This window comes from Hyposmocoma kahamanoa, unplaced genomic scaffold (assembly GCF_003589595.1).
Source record: "Hyposmocoma kahamanoa isolate Upper Pololo Valley unplaced genomic scaffold, ASM358959v1 99879, whole genome shotgun sequence".
NCBI lineage: Eukaryota > Metazoa > Arthropoda > Insecta > Lepidoptera > Cosmopterigidae > Hyposmocoma > Hyposmocoma kahamanoa.
In genome coordinates, this window is record NW_020656077.1 from 8,795,357 (window position 1) to 8,807,318 (window position 11,962).

Genomic DNA, 11,962 nt, shown 5'->3' on the forward strand with positions numbered 1-11,962 from the left:
TAAACTACTTTAGAGAGGGTATCATTAATACGGTCATAGTTAATGTCCTTCTGTGAAACGGTGATGCTCCAGAAAGAGGTCGCCGAGCGTTATCGGGAGAGGGCTTCACGGCTGCGGGCGTTCGGAGCGAAGCCGCGACGAGGACGACGTGGCGGTGTAGCTCCTCCTAGGTGCTGGGGGGTTCAGGTGCGCAAAGTCGATCCCGGACGTCTCCCACTAGAGCACCCAAGACGGTCACCGTGGGGTTTTAGCCGGTAGAAGTCCAGCATAACATAGATATCCTAGGGGGATTTCCCCACGAAAAAAAAGTTTACAACCCTCGGAAAACGTGTGAAGTACCCACACCCGCATTTGGCCTGGGTGGCGGATTATGGCCTAAACCGTCGCCAAAGTACAATGTGATGAAATTCTGGCAAGCACTTTTATTTTTTTATAATACCGAGTGACGGGACGAACAAGTAATGCAGCTGGTGGTAAGCCTACCCATAACAGTTGCAGTGACACTTAGGGCGCGTTCAAATAAGCCGCTGTTCTAAGCGCTGCAGCCGCGCGGCGGCCATGTCACCGTCGCGCTGCTGAAGTGCGGCCAAATTTTCCCATCCCTTTTTTTACCCAGTCGATTGCAATAACTGGCGGAACTGCTATCCCACATTACAGGGTGTTGTTTTACATTCTCTATAAATTCTTCAATTCGATTTTCATCCCTCGAGGTTAATTTGAAAAATTTATATGTACACCTCACTAACCCTGACTGCAACCGACCGTGACTGCAGCGCTTCTAGAAACTGTATGAAAAGTGATTGAGTGAGTGAGTGAAGCTGGCACTGCCCCTGTGCCCGTCACCCTGGGACATAAGTTGACAAGTCCCAAGTGCCTGTAATTTCACCAGCACCCTTACCCTTCAAAGCCGAAACTACTTGGCGGCAGAAATAGGTAAGGTGGCAGTACTTCCATGGACGAAATCATTCACAAGGGGCTCTACTGCTACTTAAAGTACTTTAGTCCTTACTAGTACTTTAGTCTAAGCCAAAATTATTAAAATCAATAACCATCACAATTCTTAATGAAATTTTGTGTGAATGGATCTATTATACGTGAATTCTTTATTGTTCTTTTTACAATCTCAGTTACTTTTAGCTAAAATTAAGCCAGAATAGGACAGTTTGAGAGACGAGTAAGGCGCAAATAAACATTAACTGTTATATATTAAATTCAAAATGGCTAATTACAACCGAAAATGCAGTTGCATTCCAAAGACACTGGCATGCCAGGTTATTGCTGTGATAATAAACATTTTTTGTCAAAACAGTACAGCGTTTAAGGAAGATGGTATAATTTATGTACTACTTTGGACGTCAAGGCATGATACGCCGTTCGTTTACTTGGAAACTGGAAGACAAGCCTTTATCAAAAGAAACTGCACCTTCCAGAACTGTTACATAACAGATAAAGTTTCATACCTCCGTGATATTTTAGACTTCGACGTCATCATATTCAACAGATACAATATGCATAGAAATATGCCGATACCAACCAAACGGTCCGAGACCCAGAATTATATTTTCGCATCTGAAGAACCCGCGGGATTACATAAAATACCTAGGAAGTTTAACAAGTGGTTTAACTTAACCTGGACGTATAAATTAGATTCTGATGCTGTTCTTCCCTATATCGTTATAAAGAACGACCGTGATGAGATAATAGGACCTAAAAAGAATATGCATTGGATCGACATCAAGGACATGAATGATACAAGTGAATATGTAAGGAACAAATTGCGAAAGAAACGCATCGCTGCTGCGTGGTTTGTATCCAACTGTGAAGCAAATGAGCGTCTACAGTTTGGCCTTGAATTGGAGAGAGAATTGGCTAAATATGACCACCGTTTGGATATTTACGGTAATTGCGGAGACAAATTTTGTCCAACCAATGGAAATGAAGATATGGACGAATGTTACGCTCTAGTTGAATCCTTTTATTACTTTTATTTGGCTTTTGAGAATACTTTCTGCCAAGACTACGTCACTGAAAAGATATTGACTGGTTTGGAGCACTTTTCAGTGCCTGTTGTTTTTGGAGGCGCAAATTATACGAGGTAAGTTCGCCTTTTGTTACTCTATAAGGAAGTCACTACACTTAAGACGCGGAATCGGCTTGAGCTGGCCACAAAAAATAAAGCTTTTTCGTCAACGCAACAAGAACGAAAAAGACGTTATTCGTTTCGTCTGTGTCGAGTCGCGTCTTCAACAGCTTCTTTTATGTTCTTATAGTATGAACATAAAGATTTCTGTGACCAGCTCAAGCCGTCTGCTTCGGCAAATGTGGTGATACCCGAAATAACAGTGTAGAGGGTGAATGTCGAAACATACCTGTAATAAACTTCAGTATTTTTTGTCAATATTATCACATTCTTGTAAATAAAAATTGTGGACAATAAGCAAACAATCGAACACCTTAATATGATTTTAGTTTTATGCCGGAAGGAACTTTCTTAAGAGCTCATACTCTGGGACCAGCTAAATTAGCAAAAGAGATGGTGGATATTATACATTACAAGAAAAAATACTACGACTTCTTTAAATGGCACGGGTATTACAGTTTTCATCACACCGCAGAAAATAACTACTTTTATCAAATCTGTGGATTTTGTGAAATGCTAAACAACAAGACGCTCATGCAAAAGAAAAAAACTTATAATACCAACTTGTGGTGGAACGAATGGTATCACGGCCTTCCACCTGATGATAACAAAATGTACCTTTTGATCGACGAAGAAAAATCAAAGTCAGGCATAGTTGAATTCGTATCGAACGTATATAATTACATTTTTGATTCTTGAAGTAACATTGTTACAAACTATGAACTTACGCAGCTACACTTATTTGAAATTATATTGTCATATCCGCTCACGCGATGCGCTCATCCTACCGCAAAATGGCGGCTATTTGGTTTCGCAAATTAGAAAAGGATTCAGTTTAAATACAAGTTTTTATAAATAAAAATTATTATTCTGCATTGCTAAATAAATACCCACCAAACTACAACAAAAACATCTCAAATAAAATGCAGTAATATACCTCAAATCCTGCACTTAAAAAACACTAATGAAATTTTTGGTGTACTTGGGTAAATATGATAATATTCCGTTTGAGTGGTTCTAACGTTTACCATGAAATTACTCCTTAAAGTATAGTTTATAAACATTTATATTCAGGGTAAACTTAAAAAACGCTACTTACGGTATGTTTTCAATATGTCAGGTCACTTACGTTTGTCGAATCTGTACGGAATGATTATATATTATTGTACCTGATTTTATACTATTGTTTTTGTTACAGTTCTTTCTTTTCCTTCACATGTTGCCTACTGTTAAAGCTTATACAATATATGGTGTGAACCGAGCGTTACTTTCTAGAACCACCCCCCACCCCCCGCCCCCCACAGAATTCCCAAACCAGAACCAAGTTAGAAAAGTTCATTTCACCCCACGGTACAAATCATTGGGCGACTGAGGTTGTCAAAAATATCGTTCGCATATCATTTTTTTAGGTCATTGACCGAGTTCATTTTGTGAAATTCAACAATGTCTTTTCTTTATTTACGAACCATGTGCCAGAGTCAGGTGCCTATGGTAAATGTAAAACGGTCACTGTGACACAAGGCTGTGCTTAGTGCAGTACACCGATCTTTTCGTTGGTTAAAATGATCAAGTGAGAGCAATCGCTTCAGTTTTTTTAAACCATCATCCTGATGAATTAGATGCTTATAACAAATGACACTATTGTACGAAACATTACAAATTAAGGTCATAGATACACACCGCCACGAAACGTGTCAGATCAACATTTTGCTGACACGATAACAGTGAGCGGTTAGACATGGGGATTTATTTAAAGATAAGAAGTTAGTTAGCCTTTATCAACAAAGGTTAACCTTTGTAGAAGTTTAAATTTATCAGATTTAAGTTTCAGGTGCCAACAAACTGCATGTAACTCACCGGCTAAAGTTGGCAGCAACTTTAGCCGGTGAGTTATATCTGAAACGGCTTTCAAAAATAATGTCACAAAGTGTATTATAATTTTAACCTTATCTTGCAAATATTCTTCTTAAATACAGCTTATCAGATTGGGGTTGATTTATATGTATTTTTCTAAGAGATCAACTGACGAGACGATACGCCTATTCGTAACAATTACACAGAGAGGCACTTGTAGTTTCACCCTTACTACCCTACAAAACTGAAATGTAGTAATGTTCACATTAGTGCTTGGTGGCAGAAATAGATACGGTGGCTGTTAGTCGTCTTCCCCGGACAAATTCTCTGACAATGGTGATCAGTGATTAGTCATATGAAAACAAGTGCTTTTTGTCTATGAAAACAAACAGCTTTTTTGTTCAATTTTAATTTTCCTTTCTTTATATGAATGGACTTAAAATACGAGTTTTTATGAATGGACTTGTTGATTCGTGAATTATCATTGTTCTTTTTTTCTTTCGCGCTTGAAGTAATAAAACGAGTATACGTGATTAGTGGTAGGCAAGTGGTGAGCCACAAACGGTAATTCATAGTTACGAAATTTAAAATGACTGATAGAAAAGAACAAAATTCTTGGAGTACCCTAAAAGTGGCATATCAAGTATTGGCTATATTAATCAATACTTGTTGCCTAACAGCTTTAACGACTAAAGAAGACGGTGTAATTTATGCATTATTATGGACGTCTAAATATGATACACCATTCATCTACTTGGAAACTGGACGACAAGCCTTCATCAGAAGAAATTGCACATTCCAGAACTGTTACTTAACTGACAAAGTTTCCTACCTTCATGACATTTTAGATTTTGACGTAATAATATTCAACAGATTAGGTATGTATAGGCATATGAAGATACCAACCAAACGATCCGAGACCCAGAATTATATTTTTGCATCAGTGGAGCCCGCGGGTATGCATAAAATACCCACGAAATACAACAAGTGGTTTAATTTGACATGGACCTACAAACTAGATTCTGATACCGTGTTTCCATATATCGTTATAAAGAACGACCGTGATGAGATAATAGGGCCCAAAAAGAATATGCATTGGATTGACATCAAGGACATGAATGATACAAGTGAATATGTAAGGAGTAAATTGCGGAAGAAACGCTTTGCTGCTGCGTGGTTTGTGTCCAATTGTGAAGCAAACGAACGTCTACAGTTTGCCCGTGAATTGCAGACAGAATTGGCTAAATATGACCACCGTTTGGATATTTACGGCAATTGCGGAGACAAATTTTGTCCAACCAACGGAAATGAAGATATGGACGAATGTTACGCTCTAGTTGAATCCTTTTATTACTTCTATTTGGCTTTTGAGAATACTTTCTGCGAAGACTACGTCACTGAAAAGATATTGACTGGCTTGGAGCACTTTTCAGTGCCTGTTGTTTTTGGAGGCGCAAACTACACCAGGTTAGTTCGTCATTACTTACTAGTTACACAAATTTTACCACCATCATTAACTAATTACATGCCTCCTTTAAAGAAACGGTTTTGTAATCTGTTCTCAATAAATATGTAATTGTTTAGGTACATATGACCTCATTTTGGGTCCCACTTTTGTTTTTATTTGATCAAAGTAACTCACTTCTCGTCTGCAATACCTTGTAGACAGTGTCCTTGAAGTAGTGCCTGCTGCCAGCGATGACCTACGGGTCTTGGAAGTGGTTACTTACTATGGGCCTCACAAAACAGCTCGAAATCACGATCATTTGCTCGGTATTTCTGTACGTGATCGAGCAGAAATGAGGAGCTCGTTAGAAGAACGAAAGTCATCGACGTAGCTCCAAGGATTAGCAAGTTGAAGTGGACAGGGCACATAGCTCGTAGAACTGACGGTCATTGGGACAGAAAGATTCTTGAATGGAGACCACGAACCGGAAAGCGTTCAGTGGGACGACCCGCTACTAGATGGACGGATGATCTGATAAAGGGGTGAGTAACCGATGGATACATGCCACGTCCGATCAGCTAGTCTGACAATCTTTGGAAGAAGCCTATGTTCAGCTGTGGACGTCTTCCGACTGATAATATGATGATGAGGATGGTGACGATGAACTCAGTCTCGGTCATCGCTCCACATTTAAGGTACATTTTCCCAGCGATGTTTTTTATTGAAAATTTAACATGGCCAACTTTGACGGCCTCGGTGGTTGATTGACTTGCATACCGGTTTTCATGGTGACGCCATCTCTGGTCCCGGGTTCGATCCCCGGACGGGTCAATGTAAAAAACTTTTCAATATTGTCTAGCATCTGGTTGTTTGTGGTACCGTCGTTGTTTCCCATTTTCGTAACACAAGTGGTTTAGTTACTTACTTTGGGATCAGAGCAACGTATGTTTTATATTTATTACTATTTCTCTTCTTCTCGCTTAGTGTTTATTGTATTTATGAAACCGTATGCAGTAATTAGTACCTTTATAATTACAAAGCATATAGGTATAAAATTTTCGTGTATTTTTGTTTTTAGATTCATGCCTGAAGGAACTTTTATACGTGCCCATACATTAAGTGCAGCTGAATTGGCGAAAGAGATGGGGGACATAATACACGACAAGAAAAGGTACTATGACTTCTTCAAATGGCATGGATATTACAGTTTTCACCACACCGCAGAAAATAACTACTTTTACCAAATATGTGGACTATGTGAAATGCTCAACAATAAGTCTCTAATGCAAAAGAAAAAAGCTTATAATACTAATTTGTGGTGGAACGAATGGTATAACGGCCTTCCACCCGATGACACTAAAATGCACCTTTTAATTGACGAAGAAAAATCAAAATCTGGAATAGTTGAATTGGTATCAGACATATATAATTACGTTTTTGATTCTTGAGTCAAAGGAATTAAGTATATTATTGAAAACCCCATAGACTAAGTAGGTGGCTAAATTCAGGAATGCATTACTTTTTCATACTCGTATCTTACAAAGAGCCATTATTTAGGAGATGGAAAAATTTTCTATTTATTTTAAATTTCTTGTCAAGGGGGTTGGATGCATTAACTTTACGAATAGGTAAAAACCAGTGTGTGAATACGAAGGTAATGTAATGTGAAATCGGCTTGCAACATGTGTACATACAATCCATTTCTTGCAATTCAGTAACTTTGCTCTTTAAGATACGAGTTTGAGAAAGTTAGTCGAATATATAAAAAGCAATTAGCGTCATAAGACGACCACCAATAGATGCCAGAAATACGATGCTCCTGGCGCATTGTCATTTGTAAAATATGAAATTTAGCGATTTTCGAGATCGAGAAATTAATCCATTTTTCCAGATCTGGATCGCGGTTGACCGTGGTACTTGTCTATGCTACTTAAATAATTGTAACTTTTTATCATTGACTTACAAATAAATGGACGACGGGTCTAATACAAAAACCAGTCAACCTATTTAAACGTAGTGACATGTAAAGGAATATGAAAAAGCTAAAACGTTGAATTTAAATTGTAATGTCATCGCAGTACTGTCTAATTTTGCTTGCTTCGCTGTCAGTCGAACAAATGAAGACTAAAGCGTGAATGACGCTCTGTATACGATTTTAACGCCCTATAAGTTCGGACACTTTTTAGCGCGGACCCGACGTCCATATAATTGTAAGTCAATGCTTTTTATAATTATTATAACAAAGATCGAACACTCAGAAAAAATCGTCGGTACGTACATAAGTTCGTTCCGTGGCTTAGTTGGTATAGCGTCTGCCACGGTATGCTAGAAGACGTCGGTTTGTATTTGTATTAATATCAATAATTATAACAAACTAATGGAGTGATTTCACATAAAAAGTATTAAAATGTTACATAATAATTGAATATCAATTCAATAAAAATTTATATAACTTTTTATTTAAAACAAAAACTGACCTCAAAAGTTTGTTTACCGGCTTTTTTTTTTAAATTACATCTGTTTCTTAGGTTTTCGCGATTGTTACACATAGGAAATGAAACAATTTTTCCGGATTTAAATCGCGTAAGTATATTTGTTTTTTCAAACAAACCGAGACGTTTCGGGCCCTTTACAGTCAACCGTGACCATGAGACCTGTAAAGGGCCGGAAACGTCGGTTTGTTTGAAAAAACAAATATACGCGATTTAAATCCGGAAAAATAGTTTCATTTCCTACATCTGTTTGCCAAGATTTGTTGGAAAAGTTACCGGAAATTGCTCTAAACCGAATTACCGCTCTTGGAGGTGGAACATTTTCTTCAAATGTAACTTACTAAGACCCAGCAAAGTACAATGGGAAAAGCGCTAAACGCCCAATGTACATTAAACTAACCATTAAATATTATTATTACTAATAAATTATGGAACTCGTCTGAAATAAAAGAATTTTATTTATTTTTTTATTTCATAAAATATACTAAATATGATTACATGCTCTTGACTCAATCAAGTACGTCTTCAGTTTTTAATGAGTAACGTGTTTTTCTAGACACCCTATGGTTATATAGAATCATTAGACTGTACAGTGGGCGTTTCGTGATCATAGGGATAATATTGTCTGGGTTCGAAACACATCATATATTTTGTACATGGGGCTAATACGGATATACCCTCTTTCCGGCAAAAAATAATCATCAAAATCTGTTCACAAATAGCCGGAATAGACGCGATACTTGCACACAAAAAACAGTTGAATTAAGAACCTCCTCCTTTTTCGAAGTCGGTTAAAAACAATAAACATTTTTTGATCAATAAAATTTACTATACTGTATCCGAGTTTTTTCGCTTATTAACTTAGTCTTTACCCATTTATTTGGACAGGCAAAGGTGCTGCCACACAGTCTCTTCATATCTTAGTATTTTTCTAGTAACCCATTATTGCATTGTTTATTGCCCTTGTAAGAAGCCACGTCCTCGAGAGTGATGCGGAAAAGCCTTATACTGGAGCGCTTTCAAATTAAATTCTTTAAAATAACAATATAATAGCCACAGACCATATAAAAATAACTATTTGTTATACAAGGCTGCAAAGTTGTTCTAAACCTGAGCAAGAGTGGTTCAAAAATAAAATCCTGACGAGCGAAACACACAACTTTTCAGAGGAAAACGGTAGATGAAAGAAAAACAGTTGAACTGTATCAAATCAGTTTTTTTCCATTAATGCTAGATTGAGACTCGCTCATGTTTTGTTTCTTTTCAATTTATTACAGTACAATCCAATACAAAGTACTAAAGTGAATTTGAAATCAATAAGTTTGATTTTTATATAATTTCTCTCAACAATCAAGACGTATTATATAAATGCTTACTGACTAGTTAGTTTTAACATTAAACCTTATTTGCGAGCAGCATAAAAATACCTGTATTATACCAGTCCCCAGACCGCAAAGTGTAATTACAATCATGTTAAACTCAATATTACATAAATTAGGTGGGTTTTGAATTAACACCACATACGTTTTCTTCTTCTTTGAACTTATAATTTTATGTGATTAACGAAATTATTTTAGTTTTTCGACAAATTAAAACAATCTAATGAAACAAAAAAATTGTGTTATTTATCAATTTAATATTAAGAATTTATATTATATAAACTTAAAGACGAATCGCGTTTAGCGTTGTCACTATTTTTTTTAACGAAAGAAAAAGTTTACCTTCGGATGCGTTCTGAATTTGTAATCCATCAATTTTTATTCTTGCTTGCACTTATAATGTTGTGTGATTATTGAATTTTTTTCTTCAACAAAAAATAATCAAAAGAAATAATATAAAGAATAAAAAGTAATAAGTACCAGGATCTCGGGTCCGGCTACCTATTTACAGCCTTTGGAGTCAAAACCCTTGGCCCGTGCGGTCCCAGTGCCCTTCGTCTGTACAAAATTTTATCAAAAACGTTACTAGATTGTCTAGGAAACTCAAAGGCCGGCAGCTACCTTGCCCAACGCATTAGCTTAGCAATACAAAAGGGGATCGCTGCCGCATCTTGGGCACCTTGCCGCGGCCTTCACGTTACCTGTATATTATCAAAATAAAAATACTACACTTGTTCTTCAACGAATTAAAATAATTTAATAAACAAAATTAGTTATCGTTGTCAATTTAATGTCAACAATAATAAGAATAAAATATACTACATATAGAATTTTTTATATTACATAAATAATGTACACGACAAATCGCGTAGTTAAACGTGTAATTATATTTTTTTCATCGAAAGATAAACTTTGGTGCACCACAGTCCATCGTGAAGTTCGAATTTCAAATACCTTTTCCACGCTAGCGTGGAATAAACGCTTTTACGCGCACATTTCTAGTTAGAAAGAAAGCCTATCAGAGCTAGTGAGGCGATAAATACATTTTTGGATAGTAATTGAAATACAGCCACTGATTGTTCTTTTATGGTTTCGCCCGCTCGTTAAAGCCGTGCACGCTTATATTTTTGTAATGTCTAAACCTTATTGCTTACGATTACAAGGAAACACTGGATTCAAACAACGGGATCTGCAACACCTACACACGCAACAGACCAGCCAAAAACTAACTGATATAGGTAACTACGCCTTCAGGTTTCGGGGTTTACCAAAAGATCGATTACGTTTACCGTTCTTACGTAGGCAGTATAAACATAAGCAGTGTTAGTATAGAGAAAATGAGGAAATAATTTTGGGAAATTTCACTGAGATGTCGTTCAGAACTCTGTTCGCTATTTAAAAAGCAAAAACGTTTTTATACCATTAATTCTTAATATATTTCAATCATGTGTTACTGATTTAAAAGATTACAAGACTTGTATTTGTTTTTGTTTAACTTTTTTAACCGTTTTTAAAACACAGAAAAATAGATGAGGTAATTTTCATGTTACTTTTCTTTACATAATCCCGGTGGCAATTTTCATTATTTACGTATTCGAGTAAATTGTTCTGAAATATTAAACAATATAGGAAATGAAACTATTTTTCCGGATTTAAATCGCGTATATTTGTTTTTTCAAACAATTACGATTTATCCTCGGTACCTACAGGTTATTAGGACAAAAATTAGATAATTAATTATATTTATGCGTGATCGACAACTGTCACTACGGATTTTTTTTAACCCCTTTAGTTTTAGAGTTATTCCGCTAAAACGAATTTGGTACTTTTAATGCGCAAAATTCAACATCTCCTGTCGTATATCACGCGAACTTCAGGCATATATTTGTTTCACATATTTGGGCGGAGCCAACGTCAAAACATTTTTGGCATGCTCCCTCTTAAATAATAATGTAATAAATTGAAAAGAAACAAAACATAAGCGAGTCTGAATCTAGCGGTGACGAAAAACTGATTTGTTATAACTCAACTTAATCTAAGTAATAGCTGTACCGGATTTTAGGAGCGGTGGCTTCTGACACAAGTATTTTCATACTTAAAAAAAGTTCACCAGCAACTATAAATGTAACCTAGCTTAAGTTAAGTCAATAAAATTTTTTAAATTAATCTTTTTCTTTCATCTACCATTTTCCTCGCTGTAGTGAGGTTATAAAGTTGTGTGTTTCGCTCGGCAGTAAAGTTGTTTTGCGTCTCGTGTCTTGAAACCCTTGTCAAATCTCAGGCTCCTTAGCTTGCTCAAGTTTCACTACAAGCTCTCGCGCTAAACAACAACTTTGCGACCTTGCATAACAAACATTGACTTACAATTATATGGACGTCGGGTTCGCGCTAAAAAGTGTCCGAACTTATAGGGCGTTAAATTGGAAACAGAGCGTCATTCACGCTTTAGTCTTCGTTTGTTCGACTGACAGCGAAGCAAGCAAAATTAAACAGTACTGCGATGACATTACAATTTAAATTCAACGTTTTAGCTTTTTCATATTCCTTTATATGTCACTACTGACTTGGGACATTTTTTTCGTGGTTTTTGTATTAGACCCGTTGTCCATTTATTTGTAAGTCAATGATAACACATCACTATTTTATTCTA